At 43.8% G+C, this 20,931-nt stretch overlaps 1 protein-coding gene across 2 annotated transcripts in view; it reads right to left on the bottom strand.

Moving 5' to 3' along the window:
* The window catches only part of ZNF366 (zinc finger protein 366), a 40,751-nt gene extending 29,132 nt beyond the window's left edge, over positions 1-11,619 (bottom strand). For both annotated transcript variants that reach the window (XM_063128635.1, XM_063128634.1), the window contains exon 1: positions 11,504-11,619. The gene's annotated coding sequence lies outside the window, so the exon portion shown is untranslated. The remainder of the gene's footprint in view (positions 1-11,503) is intronic.
* Between the last annotated feature and the right edge of the window lie 9,312 nt (positions 11,620-20,931).

The following is a 20,931-nucleotide window of genomic DNA, read 5'->3' on the forward strand; positions in this document are numbered from 1 at the left end:
CCTCCATCACACCAGCATTTTAACACACTCTCTTCATGCCTGGTTTGCGATTTTGCAGCATGTCACTCAGATGGTGTTGTGCCTCTCCTGCAGACACCCCGCCTCTTCCCCTCCCTTTTTGGTGTTATCCTAGAGCGGGGAAAGTCTGGATTATGTCCCCCAAATGGAATTATAGCACCCTTCAGACCCCATGTAGTGCTGTCCTTTGTTGGGGGAGTATGCTTTGAAGGGAGAGCTTGCTGACGAAAGGACAGGGCAGGGTGGTTGTCCTCCAGCACCATGTCGAACCAATGAACTTATGCTGAGTTGGTTGAATGGACTTTTACTGCTCCAACCCCACTCTCATTGCCTGCAGAAATGGAGAAATGGAGCCCAGCCAATGAAACGTTAAATTGGTAAATTGCTAGACAACAAAGCCAGAGTGGGGGTGTGGGGGAAGGAGCCCACACAACCGATGAACTGACGGTGGAAGGAAAAGGGGTGGGGTGGGGTGGGGTGGAAGAGCAATCAAGCAAAAGGGAGGTTTCATTGGAATAGTGTGATACCACAAACCCACATGAAAGAGGCCATTAGCTTGACAAACCCGGGGGGAGGGGGAGTAGGTGTGATGGAGCCCTGTATTGCTTCAGTTGTGAAGCATGCAGCTAACATCCTATTTCATTAGGGGTGTGCACGGACCCCCCCAATCCGCTTCGTGGCCGATCCTCTTCGCGCTGCTCCGCCGTCTCCCGCTCCGCGGAGCGAGATCCGGCTTCGCCGCCATCACTATATGGACGGCGGCGGCTGCAGCTGCGCAAGATAAACCACCCACCCAGCCACCCCGCCCCCTTACCTTCCTCCATCGCGGGCTTCAATTGAGGCCCCGGTTGAAGCCGGAAGAGGCCTCAGCCTTCACTTCCGGCTTCAACCGGGGCCTCAATTGAAGCCCGCGATGGAGGAAGGTAAGCGTCCCTCCTCCCTGCTCCCTTACCTGGCATCGCCGCCGCCGCCGCATGGATGGCAGCGCCGGTGGCGCCAGGTAGGCCAGGCCCCCGCCCCTGCCCCCGCCCCTTACCTTCCTCTGTCGCGGGCTTCAATTGAGTCCCTGGTTGCTCTTTTAGAGTTCTGGCAGGTTCTGACTGGAGCCCAGCGCGCATTTATTGCCACACTGACATCAGAGCCACCAGCCTCCCCTCCCTTGTGTAGTTTTGCATTTCAAACTCACTTAAACCATAGCAGCAATCATAACTGCAAGAATGAAATGGAGTTTGCGTCTGCTGCCCCTTTCTCCTGCCACTGTCTGAGGTCCAGTCCAAGTTGCACCGCTGAATGTAGTAATCCAAATGTTTGGCACATAGCATTTACACATGAAGCCCCACAGTGATTTCATTCTGAAGCCATGACTGAACACCCTCTAGTCTTTCTTCTCTGTGTGCTTTTGCATTACAAACATTTTGATGGAGTTTTTAAATCATCCTAAACTAAGCACAGAGGCGACTGCAGCTTTAGCATCTCCTTTCCAAGAAGCCAAATCCAGAATGGTCAAAACAAAATAATTTTATAGCTCATCAAAAACACTTTCTCAGAAAGACTTATGAGTCATGATCACATTATGAAAAGTTATCTGTATCACTAGATCAAGCACATCAAGAAATTGGGAGATTTAGGGCCCTTCCACACGCCGTACTGAAGGCGCATGCATGCGCCCCAAGTACGACCCCAAAACGATAGTGTGCACTACAGCCAGAAGAGACGGAGGAGGAGGCAGCTGGGGAATCTGGGCGCGTCCTTGCTGCCGCCGCCGCCTCCCCGCCGGCCTCCTGCTGCCTGGGTAAGAGCGACCCGGGTCGGAGAGCTCGGCCTCCGGCGAGCTCTCTGACCCGGGTCGCTCTTACCCAGGCAGCAGGAGGCCGGCGGGGAGGCGGCGGCGGCTGGGGAATCTGGGCGCGTCCTTGCCGCCGCCTCCTCCCCACCGGCCTCCTGCTGCCGGCCTCCTCCGTCTCTTCTGGCTGTAGTGCACACTATCGTTTGAGATATGAGAAACATTACAAAAGTGAGTTTCAAAAGTAGGAGTTGAGGATACTCGCACACCACATCTTGGATTTATCCTTCATAAAAGATGCTGGCTAAATCCTTGGGAAAGCATATCCCATCCAAACGCATTCTTAGTAGTTTGTTTCACAAAGCATTTAAGGTGGACTTTGCTTTCAAGCCGTGATTATAATCATAGAATCATAGATAAGTGGAGTTGGAAGGGACCACAAAGATCATCTAGTCCAACCCTCCGCATGTACAGGAAAATCAATTAGGCCATCCATGAAAAGTGGCTGTCTGCCTCTTCTTAAAAAATCTCCAGAGAAGGAGAACCCACAACCTCCGCAGGTCAACTGTTCCACTGTTGTACAGATCATATCGTCAGGAAGTTTTTCTTTATATTTAATCAAAATCTAGGTAGCTGTAACTTACACCCATTATTTCGGGTAATAATTTCTTTGGCAATGGAAAATGGTTCTTGACCATCTTCCCCCTGGCATCCTTTTATGTACCTGAACACTGCTAACATGTCAACCCTACGTCTTCTTTTCTCCAGATTGAACATCCCAAGTTCCTTCTGCATGTCTTCAAGTCCCTTTATTATCTTTGTTGCCCTCCTCTGAACTTGTTCTAACCTGTCAATGTCCTTCTGGAAATGTGGTACCCCGAATTGTGCACAATACTCCAGGTGTAGTATCACTATTGCCAAATAGAGAGGAATAAGGACTTCACACATCTTTGATTCAATGCTTCTTCTAATGCAGCCCAGAACTGCATTAACCCTTCTAGTGGCCATCTTGCACTGCTGACTCATGTTCAGCTTGCTGTCAACAACCCCACCCAAATCCTCCTCTGAAGTAGTGCTTCCAAGCCAAGAATCCCCCATCTTGTATGTGTAACCCTCATTTTTCCTCCCTAATTTAATACCTTACATTTCTTACATCTTCTTCTTCTCAACCCAGTCTTCCAACCCGGGCAAATCAGATTGCAGTCTCATTCTGTTGTAATGGGTGTTGGACAGACCTCCCCATTTTGTGTCACCCCCAAATTTGATAAGCCCATCAATCCCATCACCAAGGTAATTAATAAAAGTGTTGACTAATACTGGCCCCAAGACAGAACCCTGTGGTACCCTGCTGGTTACTGCTCTTCAACTTGAAGAGTGTGGTTAGCCAGCCAGTTGGTGGACCCACTGTACTGTAGTGCCATCCAAGCCAAACTTTAACAGTTTGTCAACTGGGTTATTCAACTGGGATATTTCAGAGGGGTAGCCGCAGTTCTCAAATCTATGCATTGCATTCCCAGTTTAAAAGGTCATAGCTTAGGCTGTATGTTTATTTTTAGTTAGTTATTTTAAGATATTTGGGTTACATCCAAGGTCACATGGACAGACTTCTGTTTGCATGATGGGACTTTCCCAGTGGAGGCTGGTGGCTGTGATGTCAGTGGCCTGGTGAAACTGCTCTGGGTTTCAGTCAGAACCAGTCAGAATGCTAAAGGAGCTATCCAAGGTATGAAGCTCCTTTAAAGTTCTGACTGAAACCCAGAGTGGATACACTGCCCCACTGACATCGGAGACACCAGCCTCCACTGGACTTTCCCACATTCTCTTCTGTTCTGCATCCTCTTCATCTTCTCAAATCTGTTCTGGAGGGTCCTTCCAGCATCCCCAGAGCAGATCTGAGGGCACATGAAGGGCTGCAGGGAGGAGGAATCCATTATGCTAGTGGGGTGTGTTCCATTGGTGGCTGGACACAACTGGATACAACCTGTCATGTCCACTTTTCAGATTATAATAACATTCCCAATAACAGTGTCAAATAATTTAAACCAAAAATATGTAAACCAACAAAATAATAAATATAGGCTGAAGTCTTATACACATAAGGGAGCTCCACCAACCTGCCTCCTTCTAGATACAAGTGTTTCAGCCTGTTTCAGGGCTTCTCCAAGGAAGCGCTAAATCTCTCTTGCATAAGCAGTGGGTTCTGCTTGCACAACCCTGCCAGTGGAACCCACCGCTCATGCAATGGAATAGGTAGGGTGGAAAAGAACTGGCAGGGATATAAGCGCTCCACTGGATACTACCCGTAATGAAACAGTGCTACCAAAATGCCTCAGGACCTCAAAAGACTACTGAAATTCCTAAGAGGGAAGAATAGCATTGGTAAATGCTGAATAATGTAAACAGGGCCATAGCTAGACCTAAGGTTTATCCCTGGATCATCCAATGGTCAAACCTGTTCACCTAGGTAACACACAGGGTATCCAGTGCTCAGGCAGGGGCGAACCCTGGATGATCCCAGGATAAACCTTTGGTCTAGTTGTGGCCCAGGAGAGATTTATTTGGGACGAAGAATATGTCTCCAGATAGTTAACTGATGCTTAAATGTATAATACCTGCACACTTGATACCTGCACACTTGATTGCACAGTACAGCTATGAACATTTCAGCAGAGAAGTAGACAGCATTTAAATCCATGCAGTTTCCTCTCACTTTCAAGTAAGCCCACCATCTTCATCCCTGCAACTCTTTCCCATCCGAACAACGAATGTGGGCTAAAAAAGTATTTATCTTGAGAGGCTGTTCCTGAGGAGACCCTTTTTGGGATGCCATTTGCTCTCACAGTCTTGAGGCAGCATACAAAAATTGGTAATCTGCCTGACCAAATTGGCAGCGCTGAAGCATAAAACGATATCGCACGAATTCTTCCTCAAGTCCACCTATTGGTCCTTCTCCCAGCAGTCTGGATGGCCCAGAAGGAAATCTCACACCCCCACACCCCCAATGGACTGCAATGCGGACTTTTTAAAATGTCTCTGCTAGAATCAAAAAGGATCCTAAATATCTTTGGAATCGAAAGAGAGGCGGAAGATGGGATGACTCAGAGAACGCGCTGCCAGATTATTTCTGGGGCTGGGATTGAGGTGCTTCCCCTCCCCCAAACCCACTCACTTTTCAATGTGTCCCCCTACCCCAGGAAAATGTGCTGTTGACCGGGGCTTGAAGGCACATGCATGCAGATTCAACAGGGACATTTAATTAATTAGTGACAGGACCAATAATGCATATGTTTATCATTTGTCTTCTTAAACAAATTAAGAAAAACTGCTGCTGCTTCTTTTTAATTGCAGCAAGCCTGGGGGTGGGGGTGGGGAGCATGTTAATCATCACTAATGATACCAAGCCATGCATATTTTTTTCCTTACAGAAGTCTGCAGAATAATAATTGATATCCACCCATTCAGTTGGGTGGGTATTATATACAAATTTTCTACCATACTGAAGCATGGTAAATAACATCACCAGCAGCAACATGGGTGCTAGCCACTAGGTGCCTGTGACATCTGCACACATGTTGCAACAGTGCTGGGAGTGCTGTTTGGAGCCTGTCCCAGGAAGTGGTTGCAGTACTGCAAAAAGAGAAAAAGAAAGAAAATTCCCAGAAATCTGATTTCGCCAGAAATTGCAGACCAGGAGTGGGTGGCATGTAGGCCCTCTACTCTTCTGTGTGCCCACCCCATGTGGGATGGTGGGAAAATCCTCAGTGGATTCAGGTTGGTTCAGACCAACTTTTTCTGAGTCATGCTGATTTTTACTTTAATTTGCACTTGCACTAATGTGGAACTAAGTGGAATGAAATTGTCATGCATCCTTTTTTTAAAAAAAGCCAGTGTTGTCTATGAGCAAACGACAGTATGAAAGCTGCCTGACAATCCATGAAAGGCAGTCAGAACAGATTTTGCGATATCCATACATCCCTGACCCCTGCTGCCCACCACCACTGCAGTATTTTCCATGGCAGTAAAAAAGAAGAAGAAAAGGAGAGCCTTTGCCTCCAAAATTCTGTGACAGGGTGGTGCAAAAGGGGCCTATATCATTTTAAATTTTAAATTAATAGGTTCTCCCCCTCCCCTGCTGCTACCTCACCACCAAAATGTGGTGGCAAATTTGGTGACGTAGAGATTCCTTCCTTCCTTCCTTCCTTCCTTCCTTTGGGAGCAAAATTGAGTCCTGCATCCCCTGAGGTTACCCATGCCGATGTAGCCCTGTGCAAGCAGTCAGCAGGGACACATGACAGCTTAAAGAGTGGTGGGAACCTTTCAAGACGCTTACCTATTTAATACAAGCTGAAGACGCTTACAACCCCACTGAAAATGGTCATGCTCAAAGCATGAAGGTCTACACTGGAGCTAGGCAAGTAGGAGTGTTGAGGGAAGGAATTAAATACCTCACACAGTGCCCCCACCCCCGCACACTTTTAATCATTGTGTGGGTAAGTTGAATGCCTGCATAGGATTTATGGCCGGGCAGGGAAAATGAACACAATGACAGCTGTACAGTAACCACCTCCAGGGCCAGATCTATGCTACTGTTTTAAAGCGCTTTATAACAGTTTTGACAACTGTATATGGAGTGTGTCCTGGGCCCCAACAGTTGTCAAAACTGTTATAAAGCGCTTTAAAGCAGTAGCGTAGATCCTGCCACAGTCTCTGAACACTATCTTTTGTACACAGCCAAAGGGTCACAAGCCTGCCTGTGCTAGAGCAGCTAAAGCAGTAGCTCTTCGTTGGCCTGCCCTGTGCTAGCTTCTTTTGCATTGCGTTTGCAGGTTTTTTGTGATTAATGTGTTGGCACTGGAAGCTCGTAGCCAGCTGCCCATACTCATGACCTTGAATGATTTGAAAGCAGGAAGTAGTGGCAAAGTCCCCCAGCACCAGCACCGCTGTTAGATGTGTGCATGGAAAAGCTGACTGAGATCTCACTTCTCTCTGGGAAATTACCTTCAGGTGCTGATTCGGCCTATTGAAGAAAGCATTTTCCCGACAAAAATCACTTCCTATCTTCACTTAGTTCCTATCTGCGTTACTAAAGTGGAACTGAAGATCTGACAACTCTTTTAAGGGTTGATGCAGAAACAAGAGACTCGTATTGGCTTCAGTAAAGTATGCCCTTGGCTGGCTCTCCTTGCAGAGAGACAAAGCAATCACAATTGGTGCTACAATTCAAGAAGCATGTATCAACATTCCAGACACAGGCCTAATCTTCACCAAGCAGGATATTGTACTATGAAAGTGGCATGAAAACATCATATAAAAGGCAGGAGCCACTCTACTGCTTTAGAGCAGTATTGAAGTGCACTGACAGCTGTTGGGGCTCATTAACACATACCGTATACCACTTTCATAGTGCTATATCCTGCTTGGTGTGGCTCCTGCCTTTTATATACCACTTTCATACCACTTTCAAATTGCAATATCCTGCTTAGTGTAGATTAGGCCACAGTGTGCGTGGGCTCTTTTATTACTCCTGGCAAGGAAAACTCTCCACACAAATGGAGTACATCTACCAAAAGCATCTATAATGTTGCAGGAGCTTCTGGGCAAGGTGAAGCCAAAATTAGCAGTCATTATTCTGAATGTTTTAACATGCCACAGAAAAACACCACCCTTTGCTAATTTTGGAAGAAGGGCATTTTGAGCAGAGACAAAAAGTATTCTCTGTCTGATATTCATTCAAAGGGAAGGAATGCTTCCTGCCCTTACTCTGAATTGGATTTGTGATGTTGCCATGGAGTCATATCTAATGGAATTGATTTTGGGATGGCTGCACATAGTCATTTCAGAGAGATGATGAGAACCATTGTCCTTACTCAGAACTTGGCTTCATGATGTCACCACATAGCTAATCAAATTTGGCTACATGAAGCCAATTCTGAGTGAGGACAATATTTCCTGCCCTCTCTCCAACATTGTGACAGCATCACTGTCATTACATGATCCTCAATAGATTGCCTAACATTTTTTTAAAAATGTGCCAAGCAAAAAACATCAGGGAAACAACACAGTGAATATCCATGACCAGGTGGTGGACAAGTAGGTGAAAATGTGAATGTAGTGGAGTGGGGTCACAATTCCCCCCCCCCCCCAAGGTCCCACTTTTCAATTTGCTTGAGAACATTTGTGAGCAGAGCCTGTATGCTCCGCTCCAGGTCTGCTCTGTGACTTTATCCCCAGAGCTTTATACAACAATTCAGGAGATTCTGAGGAAGACTTCAATTGTCCTGGAACACTGTCACCCACCCACCCCATGTGTCCTTGCTGTTCAAATCTAATGCAGAGTTGGCGATCATAATTCATCTCAAAGAACATGGTGGAATAATATATGGAAAAAGACGATTGCTAATATAGGAGATTGACAACTCCTACTGAGTTCACATGCTTAGTACATTGAAAATGCATGTACTAGGAGAAAAGTGTACACATTTCCATTCAAAAAATCCTCACAGTTTGGGACGAACTGATTGCAAAAATTCTCAGTGTTCAGGATGAGTCGAATTTAAGATTGGAAAATAAGAAACTGAGCGAAACCAAAATTGACTGGCCATTTATTCTGATCTAGCAGGGCTTCTCTTGTTTTCTTGTGTAATCTCCTCTGCATGGGGCTTCACTATAGTGGCAAAACCAATGACTTTCACTACTATAGCTCAAGACTGATCCTGTTCTTCACAAACAAAAACCCTGATATGAATATTCTTCGCCCAGTTGCTTTGTGGAAACGTCAGTGGGGATGTCTCTGGGGGAACTGCTCCACAGAATGCTAGGCAAGGATCAGGGTAGGCCTCTGCTCGCTCCGTACCACTGTCCAATGCCTGACAGACCACGCTATACATTTGTGGCCCAGCTTCACCACATCAAAACAGCAAGCAGCTACCTGGCACAAGGACACTGGTGAGCTACTGACTAACTTTTTAAAAATTCTAATATTCCTAAAATGCTTCAAGGCAGTTTACAAGGTCAATAAAACAGTCATACTAAAAAAGAGTATTAAAACAGAAATAAAATCACCTTAATAAAAATGCAATTTTAAAAGAGCAGAGGGGCACTTGATTAAATTGCCCAACAGCCTCAGTAACCCTAGAAGCAAAAGAGGCATAAGCAAAATGAGAAAGTCTTAATTAGGAATCTGGCAGTGCAATCTTATGCATGTCTACTCTAAAGTCCCACCGATTACAATGGGGCTTACTCTCAGCTAAGTGGGCATAAGGTTAGGAGTAAGCCCCATGGATTTACTTCTGAGTAGACATGCAAAGGATTGCAAAATGATAAAGCCTTAAGGGCTGTTCAGTTTCATATGCAATTGGTATAGTTTGATGAGTCACCCTTTAACACATTGGTGTTATCTAATGCTGGTATTATCTAACTGGTATTATCTTATACAACATCATAATGTTTGCTTAGATTTGAACAACATCACATCCTTCCATTAAGAAAAAAAAAGGAAGATTTTACACAAGGAATCAGCACCAGATCTCTAGGGCAAATTTCTATTAGAACATGGATGGTGCATATACATGAAGTGTATATACAGAAATCCCAGACTCCACACCTCTAGGGGCCTGGGGATAACAGATTGGGTGGCTGACGGTGCCGCCCTATGCATGTTGATTTGGAGGTGTCCCACTATGTTCAATACTCCCTAGTAAGTGTGAATCGGATTACAGCCTTAATAAAAAAAGGTCCAATGCCTACAATATTGAAGCTGCAATCCTTAACACACTTATTAGGGAGTAAGTCCCAATGAACCCAGTGGTATTTAATTCCTTGTGAGCATAGGACTGCACTATCAGACACCCAGTCTATCATATTAGAGGAGTGAAACTTGGGGCTTCTGTGTACCATGAACACTTCACACATGTACTTCACGCACCATCTATGAACGTAGTCTTTCCTATTAAGTCATCTTTTTTATAAAAATATTTCTATATTTGCATTTTTACTGTACCTTGGTGTAGAAGCGGGGATTAATTTAAGGTTTCTTGATTTATCACCATGGACTTAATCACTAAAAATTGGAAGGTTAATAACTGAGCAGACAGAACCTTGCGAGCTGAAATCTTTAAACACTAAAACTAGAACTTATTTAACAGAGAAATTGCTGCTAGTTGATATTGCACATTTTTGATGACAAATGCAACCATGTGCAATTGCATTTGTACCTAAAAGAGCTCCAAAAATCCCTCCATGCTTATAGGAATATAAGAAACTGCCTAATACTGAGAGCTTTATCACACCAGCGTTATACTGTACAATCACTGCGAATTGCATGCAAAGGACTCAGAAGTTTTCCACCTTATAATCTGCTTTGATTGTGAAGTACTCCCATGCAGCCTGCCTTAATTGTGCAATAAAGCAAAAAGATTCTCCGTATTTAGCCCCTACATTTTGAACGTATCTTCCGAGCCGCCGCTGGGGCGCAAGAGCAGGATTTTAAAGAAATGCTTACATATGCGTAAGCTTTAAAGATAAAGACACCAAAATTGGCACAGTAATAGATATTAGGGAGAGCTTTAAGCATACCAAATTTGAATAGAATTGGGTCATCCATTGATTTTTTAATGATTTTTTACATCCCCCCTCCTTTAAACTCACTTCCTGGTATGCAAAGGATCGCTGTCACCCGGTAGCAACAACAACAACAACTGCGAAAGCTTAACACTACGGGGATAATCCGAGGGAAGCAGGTATGTGGGATGAAGCTTTACGTCAGACCATTTGTCCATATAGCCCAGTATTGCTGACACTGACTGGCAGCAGCTCTCCAGGGTTTCAGGTGGGATTCTTTCTTAGCCTTACCTGGAGATGCTGGGGATTAAACCAGGGACCTTCTGCATGCTACCCCTGAGACACCCAGCCCCTCCTTATGAGGCAGATTGGGCAGTTCCTTGGTGTGGTGCTCTCTTAGGAATGAGGACTTTCAAGATGCACATAAAATACACTGCTCGCATATTATAGCCTCAGTTTTTCTCCTCTGTCATAGAGGTAGAAGGGATCAAAAGATCATTCAGCCCTCTATACAGATCAGCTTCCTGAGCCACAAAGTGCCACAAGCAGAGAGCAGATACACCTCGAGATGAAATAGTTCCAGATGGTAAACCAAGCTGTGATATCCTGGGGAAGGCAAGCCCTCCGCTGCCCACTCCAAACTACAGAGACAATCAGTGTCCACTAGCCATCTTGACCCATGGTTAAAATTCTTCCATTCCTCAAATATGACTAGTCAGCCCCTGAGAATGTGCAGAAATAAAGGACACTTTGGCGCTATATACCTAGCGATCTATTACAATCAACGGAACCGTAATATTCTGCAATGAGGATGCTAATTGTTTTTATGAGAATTTGGCAATCTTAAAAATACACCAAGAACATCTACTTTCAGTTTTGCCGATATTGTTATCTTTCCCCCCCTTAAATCTCAGTTTGCTTACTTTGGTGTCATAAGACTTTGTGTTCAATTTGCTACGACAGACAAACACGGCTACCCGTCTGGAAATGTTTAGAAAAAGAGAGTGTAGCTAACTGTGGAAAATAATGCACAGCTCAAATCATATTGTCCTTTGACCCCCAAAAAACACGTATTTGATTTCTTGAGTTCCGTTTATTAAAGTTTCACATTTTACATTAAGTATCTTCGGAAGGTCAACTTACCAGTTTGCTGACACGGCAGTGATGGGTGACCCAAAGGTTTGTACCTGCTCCCTAATTGGCAGCTTCTGTCACTCCTCGTGTAAGAACGGCACAAATGAATTTAGAAAACGTGGAGGGACAGTGCTCCAAATGACTTAAGAAAGAGAACAGGAACAATCACTTCGTTCTCTTTTTCTTTTTTTTCCCCTCAGATGAGTTCTGTACCTTCAGAAAGAAGGAAGGAAGGGAGGGGAGAGGAAGTCAACAACCCTTAGCTTTCCTGCAAAAAAATAAGGAAACGGCAGATAGCCATCTCGTTTTTTCTCTCAAACAAAATGTTTGGAAAAATAAATATCAGCAAACCAAAAGAAATTCCTCAAGTATTATATCTTTATGATGAATTTCATAGGGTGTAATTTATAACTCAATGGGTGGAATGCCATCAAATCAAACACATTGTTCCAAAAGTAGAGTCTTGTTTTAGGCATAAGATGCCCATATCTAGAAATGTGTAGCCGTCTTACCCAGAAGAATATTGATAGTGAAAAAAGACAGGATATTATATAGATGGAGAAAAAAATCCAGAAATAAAACACATTACCTTAACGTCCATTAAACTATAAACATATGTAAAGAAAGAAAAGGACTGGATGTATGTGTGTGAGTTGAACAGAAAAATCCAAACTGCAATCAGAAACATTTTACCCAGAAGTAAATTACACATGTGACTATGTACTTGTTCTTCAGGGGGCATTTTCAAAAGGGCTGCTGATGTCAGAGAGCAGGGCAGGGACATACTTCCTGCCACATGTACTATGCAAAAAGATCGCACAATAGCCACACAAATATTGCTCATGCATCATCATGCTCTTGCTAGGGGGGGGGGGGTCCCCATTGTGAGTTTAGGGGATGGTTACTGTAGATCAAGGATGGGCAACTTGTGGCCCTCCAGATGTTTTGGCCTACAACTCCCACAATCACTCACCATTGCTAGCTAGGGCTGATGGGGGAGTTGTAGGCCAAAATACATTGTCCACCCCTGCTGCAGATGTTCTTCTTTCAAACTAATATGACTTTGGTGCTGCAGCATAGATGGGAACTATTTGTGAGACCTAATGTAAAAAACATAAAAAGACCCATGCTAGATCAGAGCAAAGACTACATAGTCCAGCATTCCGTTTGACAGTGGCCAACCAGATGCCTATGGAAAGCCCACAAGCAGGGCATGAGGGTGACAGCTGTGTTCCCCAGCAACTGGCATTAAGGTGCGTACTGCCTCTGATATGGAGATAATAGATGGCCATGATGGTTCATAGTTATCCTCTATACATTTGTTTAATCTCCTTTTAAAGCCACCTAAGTTGGTGGCCATCACTACATGCTGTGTTAGCAAATTCCATAGTTTAAGTAAGCTCTGGGTGAAGAAGTTCTTCTGTTTGTCTGTTGTGAATCCCAAACCATTTACACTTCTTTGGATGACCCCGGCTTCTGGAATTACAAGAGCGGAAGCAAAACCTCTCCCTATCCACTTTCTCTGCGGGCCTTGCTAGACATGGTGGAAAATCCAGGGGAAAGGAGAGGAGACCTCGCGGTATGAATAACGTGAGGTCTCGCCCTTATTCACACGCGAGCCACGACAAGTTCTGGAGGAGAGCCGTCGCGGCTGCCATTTTTTATTTTAAAGCGGCAGCAGCAGCACAGGAGCCAGGAAAGGTAAGTAGGTTTTTTTTAAAAAAAAATTCCTTCCCCCCCATCCGCGATCTCCCCGCCCTGGCCCAATTCTCCTTCCCCCCCATCTGTCATGTCCAATGCCCCCTGCCCGATCGCCCCCCCCCGCCTGCCATGGCCGCCCGATCACCCGCCCATGGTGTCCGATGCCCCCCTGCCCGATCACCCGCCCACCCGCCATGCCTGCCCGATCACCCGCCCGCCATGTACGATGCCCCCTCAGCTCTTCCCCCCATCTTTCCTGCTGGGTCTGCTCTTCCCCCCCCCCGCCCTCATCTCCCCCCCCACAATTCCCCCCCCCCAGCCTGACGGGCACAGCACTTGGCTTCTCCCAGCTACTTGCAAGTAAGCTGCGTAGCCGGGAAAAGCCGCGGAACCGGCTAGACCGGCTAGACCTTCCACAGCCCTGGGCTTAGCCCGGGGCTGCGGAAATACTGGGCCACAAAAGGTGCCAATTATCCCGGGCCAAGGATAATGTGCTCATCTGGAAGCACAGGGGTGAGCCCGGGTGTCAGCCCGGGCTAAACCCTTGTCTAGCAATAGCCTGGATCATGCATAATTTTACACACCTCTATCATATTTCTCTTCCTTGACCTTTTTCTAAGGAAAAAAGCTCCAAATGATATAACCTTTCTTCAGAGGGGAGTTGCTCCACCACCTTTTTAATTGCTCCTTTCTGCATCATTTCCAGGTCTACAATACCATTTTTGAGGTGATCAGAACAGTGCATGGTATTCCAAGTTTGGACACATCTTATATTTGTTTAAAGGAATTATAATACTGGCAGTTTTGTTTTTTATTCCTTTTCTAATGATCCCCAACATGGAATTTGCTGCTCCCCCATACACAGTCTGCCTTTTCACAATTGGTTGACATTTTCATTAGGCTACCGGCCACAAACCAAAGGTCAGTCATCATCAGCTCAAATCCCATCAGCATATATGTAAAGTTAGGAATCCTTGCGCCAATGTGAATTGCTTTATATTTGCTTACGTTGAAGAACATTTTCCATTTTAATGCCTGTTCCTCCAGTTTGGAGAGAACCTTTTGGAGTGCTCCGCTATACGTTTTTGTCTTAACCACCCTAAATTATCTGTTGTGGTCAGCAAATGTGGCCACCACAATCCAGATCATTTATGAATTAGATAAAAAGCACTAGTCATTCTGATACAAATCCTTGGAGGGCTCCATTGTTTGCATCCCTCCATTGCGAGAACTGACCATTTATTTCCTACACTCCGCATTCTGTTCTTTAATCAGTTACTAATTCGTAAGAAGATTTCTCCTCTTATCCCATGACTGCTAAGTGTGCTCAAGAGTCTGGGGTGAGGGACCTTGTGAAGAGCCCTTTGAAAACCCATATAAACAAAAGACCTCCTTCGGCATATATGGCTCCTCAATGTAATGATGGCCACGAAGCTGGATCCATTACACTTTCAGCCAGCTGTCCCCAAACCACTGTTCTCTGGATGTGTTGGATTACAAGTCCCATCATCCCCACCCAGAACCAGGTTGGAGCGGGTTGTCTTAGATAACCTGGAATGAGCCAGTTGTTACCAATGGTTTGGGTGAGCTGATACAATGGGAGTGGTCTGAGTGAATGGATTAACATTGTAAATCCAACCCAGCTGCTTCTTCAGTTTGGAACATAGGAAGCTGCCTTATAATGAGTCAGACCATTGGTCCATTTAGGCCAGTATTGTTGATACTGACAGGCAGCGGCTCTCCAGGGTTTCAGGCAGGATTCCTTCCTAGCCCTACCCGGAGAAGCCGGGGATGGAACCTGGGACCTTCTGCATGCAAAGCACGTGCTCTTCCACACTGAGCCACAGGCCCTCCCCTGAGCTACAACCCCTCCTGTATGAAAGTGCTCTAATGCCTCTGATTGTGGGTAAGTTGGAATGACTGTAAAGGGATAAGATTGCTCTTTAACTGTTATTTCCTGTACATTTTCTTCTGCCTGCTGTTATAGATATGATTCTGTGCTATGTAGGATAGACGTATACATTTAGAGGGAAGTTAGGAGTGGATTCCATATTAGAAAGAAAGAAAAAACCCAGATGAATCTGGACATAGAAATTAATATTTGCTCCCTTGAATATGACTGCTGATTTACATTACTTTTTCCATTTCCCGTTACACATCAGTAAAATATCTGACTCATATAACTCTTTTCAAAGAACTCTTTTTTCAAAGTGATTCTTTTCAAAGTCTTGTTATCAAGATATTATACTCATTAAATTTATGGCACTATACTGTATAAAAATGAAGTCCTTGGTTTTTAAAGTGATGGGAAATCTAATGTCATTTTTCCAAGTCAGTGTTCACCTTTCTGTTTTTTAAATTTAAATTTATTTATTTATTTACTAGCTGTACCCTGCCACGCGTTGCTGTGGCTCAGTCTGGTTAAATTGAAAAGAAAGAAAAGACAAAGCAGATGTTTCTAATATGTTTAATTTCACAATGCTTGTGGATATACAATATTTTTAGTTGTTCCAATGTCTGTGTAGATATAGAGATTGTCTGGTTTGCTGACTCTAGAACACGCAACATATAATTGTCCATGTGAGAAGCAATCTGTGTCTAGATCTAAACCGCACAATTCTAAAGATTGGCCCTGAGCTTTGTTGATGGTGATTGCAAACGCCAATCAAATGGGGAATTGCAATCTCTTAAATTGAAATGGCATATCTGTTGGAATCATAGGAATGCGAGGAATGAGGACATCTTCACCTTTGAAAGGTCCTGTCAAGATTGATCTACTATAACAATTGCCACTTCGTCTATAGTTGGAGCATTGAATCTTCGCACATGTTCTCCAGCAGGCATTTTGTCAGCATGAATAACAATCGTGTGTGTATCAGATGGCATCATGTCAATTGCTGTTTTGAACAAATGTACTAAATTGTTTTTTTCGTGAAGTAGCTGTTGCAGTTTTGAAACAATGGACCTTTTTATGCCGGTATAAATTCCGCAGCGTGCATTCAATTCATCATTGCCATCACCAATGAAATACATTTGTAGGAATTCATGTTGACTATCTTGAAACGGAAGGAAGGAGCCAGCTTTATGATAAATTTGTCTTTTGACTTTGAAAGTTGGCATAAATGGAGCTGTGATGATTTCTGCACCGAACGACATCATTTGGAAGCATGAGTTGTATTTCCTGATGTCAGATAGGAAATGCTTTGATTCTGCGGTATATCCGGCAAGCAAAGTTTGTAATGGCTCTGGTGGTTCTCCAAGTTGAGGCAGTTTAATTTTTCCAGCAGCGCAACACATTCCTTTTGTTTCTCCATTAAATATAGGAGCCTTGCAATAAGGACACACTTCAGTCACAGTGCCGATGAGAACATGCCACCTCAAACTATAATCATCAGCTGGGTTGTACTGGAATGCAAGGTGATTGTAATCGTGTGATTGTTTACCACGGAGTCGTGTTTGACGCTGATGTGCTGTTTCTCGTTGACATCTTTCAACCACTCTCAGCCTGTCGCGTTCATTCTGTTGAGAACAAAGCAGATCTGAAGCTGTAGAACGCGATTGCTGTGCTCGCAACCATGCATCCTCAAGTCTGGCTGAATGTTCCTTGGCTGGTTCCTTGGCACGTATTTGAGGCATTCTTTTACTTTTTTTCTCGTTTGCTGATGCCCGTTCTTCCTCAGTCTGATTTGCAATTTCTCGTCGCAGTGCTTCCGCTCTGCGAGTACGACGACCTAAGTGTGATCTTCTGCGAGGCATTATTTGGATGAAGTAAAGCAGATTGTTTGGTTTTTTTAAAAGGATGTTTTTACAGTGAGGAGGTTAGTGGAAATTCCTGGCAGTTACCTTTCTTCAGAACGTGTAACTGTCACAGGTGTGACATCTATATTCACTCAGCCAATTGTGAGAGAACATGCAAATGTGAGAGGAGGCAGAGGCAGTGGATTGGCCTACTGGTTGGCGATGTCACAATGATCAGGACTGGTTTTGAGGAGGCCTATTTCTTCGATTTTAAGACAAACTTTTGTCCCCATATAGAACATAGTTGCATAACAACACTCGCATATTCGAATGCAACGTTGTGTCAAAATTTCAAAGCATTCGGTGAAGAACTTTCGGAGATATAACGTCTGTTTCGAACGAACATTTACATTTTTATTTATATAGATTCATTTATTTGATTTATACCCTGCCTTTCTACCTAGAAAAATGGCACTCAAGGCAGCTTACAATCACAAGTAAAACTTGATAAAAGCAATAATAAAAATACATTAAAACACAATAAAACATAACAGAATAAAAACAACATCAAATCCAACAGACCTACTTCCATAAATGGTCTTTGCCAGCTGGTGGAAGGACAGCAGAGTCTCCCTTAGCAGGAAGTTCCACAGCAAGGGAGCAGCCACTGAGAAGGCCCTCTTTTGCGTCACCACCATACATACCTTTGAAAGTAGAAGTCTCAAAATAAAACCTCTCCAGAAGATCTTAAAACCTGGGCAGGCTCATATGGGAGAAGAGAGTCTTACAGGTAGCCTGGCCCCAAGCCATTTAGGGCTTTATAGATCATAACCAGCACTTTTAATTCTGCCTGGAAACAAAACAATAGCCAGCGAAGCTGTTGTAACAAGAGAGTCACATGCTCCTAGGGTGACCATATGGAAAGGAGGACTGCTCTTGTATCTTTAACAGTTGTACAGAAAGTGGGATTTCAGCAGGTGTCAATTGTATGCAGGTAGCACCTGATGAAATGCCCTCTTCATCACAATAGTTAAAGCTGCAGGAGCCCTGCCCATCTGACCAGATACAAAAGTCAGCAGGGTTCCTGCAGCTTTCACTGTCATGCTGAAGAGGGAATTTCATGAGGTGCTACATGCATACAAATGACACCTGCTGAAATTCCCTTTTCTATACAACTGTTAAAGATACAGGAGCCCTGTCCTCCTTTCCATATGGTCACCCTACATGCTCCCTATAACCAACTCCACTTAACAATCTGGCTGCAGAATTCTGGACCAGCTAAAGTTTCTGAACAGTTTTTGAAGGCAGTCCCACATAGAGCACATTACAGTAGTCCAAACTGGATATAACTAAAGTATATGTGCCTGTGGCCAGATCACGGCTGGGAATGGATGTTCTTGTCTCAGCTGCACAAACACACTCCTGGCAACAACTGGAACCTCATTCAAGACCAAGTCCAGAAGTACACCCAACTGCAAGTCTGAGTCTTCGGGGGAATGTAACCCTATCCAGCACAGGTTGAATTCCTAGTCTCTGATCTGCCTTTTGACTAACCAGGAGAAGCTCTGTCTTGTTTGGCTTAAGCTTCATTTCTTTGTCCTCATTCAGTCCATTACTGTCATTAGACAAAGATTTAGAACTAAAACAGCTTCCTTGCATTTGGATGGAAAAGAGAGATAGAGTTGAGTGTTATCAACATACCGGTGGCACCAAATCCAAAAACTACTGCCACTCTCTCCCAGTAGTTTCATGCATATGTTAAATAGCATGGGGATAAGATGGAAGCTTGAGAGATCCCATTGGCTAATGGCATAGCACTGAACAGGAATCCCCCAGGAATTTCACTTACATGCTGGTGCTCATTATCTTATGGTAGCAGGCTAGTGAGTGACTCCAGCAAGATGCGACCCAGTGTGCTGTTCTCTGCTTGCTTGAGGTGAGCTGTGGCGGCCTGGTCGGTGTCAAGAATGTACAGCTGGCTGTAACATCTGACTGCAAGGTGCCCATCATATGGTAAACTGAGCCGCGCATCTTGAACACGAATGGACCGAAACCTTACAGCTCACAGTCTTGAGTGGTGCGAGGATGGAAGCAAAGGCTAGGGCAATGTTGTACTTGTGATTGTCTTTCAGGAGTTGTTTGCCACGAGCGGAGCCATTGGTGACAACGTTGCAGATGAAGTCCAGAACTGTGAGTGGTGGTAGTGAAACCTTTCCACCATGGCAGTGAAGACTTGATGCTTCACTGTTGAAAAGCAAGGCATGGCAGTGTTTGCAGACCTTGACACAGTTGCCAATATCCACCTAAACTTTGACTGGGTTGCTTTTAACTGTAGGTGTCTCTTAATCCCTTCATGATTTTTTTACAGGATGTATGTTACTAGCATATCATGGTACTTTGCCCTGCACCTGTGTTTATAAAGGTTTACAGAGACCTTTTTGTGTTCATATTTCATTTTGCTCCAATTATCAATTAAGTTTTTTAAAAATTATAGTTGACATTTTTGATAGTAAAATAAAACTTTATAGTACATTGTTATAGAAGATAGCCTAATTCTTAAAAAAAAAAAAAGCTTTATGGACATAAATAAACTCCCAACTTTGAATTATGGTGAAAATTATTGTTATTCGTGGGATCTGTATGTCAAGAGCTTTCCAATGAAGTGTGCTTCCTGGGACTCAGCCAATGGGAAGTCTGTCAAAAGGGAATGACTGATAAACTCTATCTCTCCTCTCTCATCCCTATCTATTGCCCCGCTCGTGCTCTTCGCTCCTCTGATGCCATGTTTCTCGCCTGCCCAAGGGTCTCTACTTCCCTTGCTCGGCTTCGTCCATTTTCTTCTGCTGCCCCTTATGCCTGGAACGCTCTTCCAGAACATTTGAGAACTACAAGTTCAACGGCAGCTTTTAAAGCTCAGCTAAAAACTTTTCTTTTTCCTAAAGCTTTTAAAACTTGATTTTGTTCTGACTTTATACTGTTAGTTTTACCCTCCCCAGTGCCTGTTTACCCTATCCTGTGCCTGTTTGCATTCTCTTCCCCTCCTTATTGTTTTATTATGATTTTATTAGAATGTAAGCCTATGCGGCAGGGTCTTGCTATTTACTCTGTACAGCACCATGTACATTGATGGTGCTATATAAATAAATAATAACAATAATAATAATAAATAATAACGAACTCCCAACTTTGAATTATCCATATAAGATGGAGGGATCCTTCTGGCATGCTGCGTCTAACCTGCAGTATGGAGTAGTACAGCCCTGAAACAGTTTTACCGTGTGACAAGGGTTACAAAAATGTATTTGTGGATGGTCAGGAATGCTAGTGTCTACTAGAAAAATATAAACACTCAAATAATAATTATTTTGGTCCTCAGCGGATATTCTGATGAAAATATGGTTCATTCCAGCAATATAAAGACAGGTCACTTGATATGCATATGGAATAGTAAATTAATTAGTGCCAGACTTCGAAGGAGTTATTATCAGTAGCTAAAACAGGACATCACCAGAATAATTGCAAACAAGAGCAGAGCCCTCAAGTCTGTAACATTTCCTCTAAATATACAAAACGGAGGGAAAATGTTAAAAGTGGGTATTTTTGAAGCACAGTTTGCTTAGATTAGCATTGTTTAATGGAAGAGCATGTTGTTGACACTCAAAGTACGTGGGGGAAGGGGTGGTGAGACTCACTAACCGGAAACAGTTCAGACTGGTTTTTGGGAAACGTAGCGAGCTGAGCTTTTATATGACTGTATCTCTTGCCATTTTTCATTAATGATTAGGATTACTGTGAACACTGAATTAACGTTTACATAGGCTGGCTGGTCACAGTGTTATCCACCATGGTAAGATGTAGCTTATTTCTATTTAAATTATAATAATAATTTCTAAATGTGCATCTATGTATATAAATTAGTACATGCAAAAATTATGGAAATCAGTGGCCTCTTTTTGTCTAGCGATGCTTTCCCTCTTTTTTGGCAATTTGAAAGTGCC

This window comes from Elgaria multicarinata, chromosome 6 (genome assembly GCF_023053635.1).
Source record: "Elgaria multicarinata webbii isolate HBS135686 ecotype San Diego chromosome 6, rElgMul1.1.pri, whole genome shotgun sequence".
Lineage (NCBI taxonomy): Eukaryota > Metazoa > Chordata > Lepidosauria > Squamata > Anguidae > Elgaria > Elgaria multicarinata.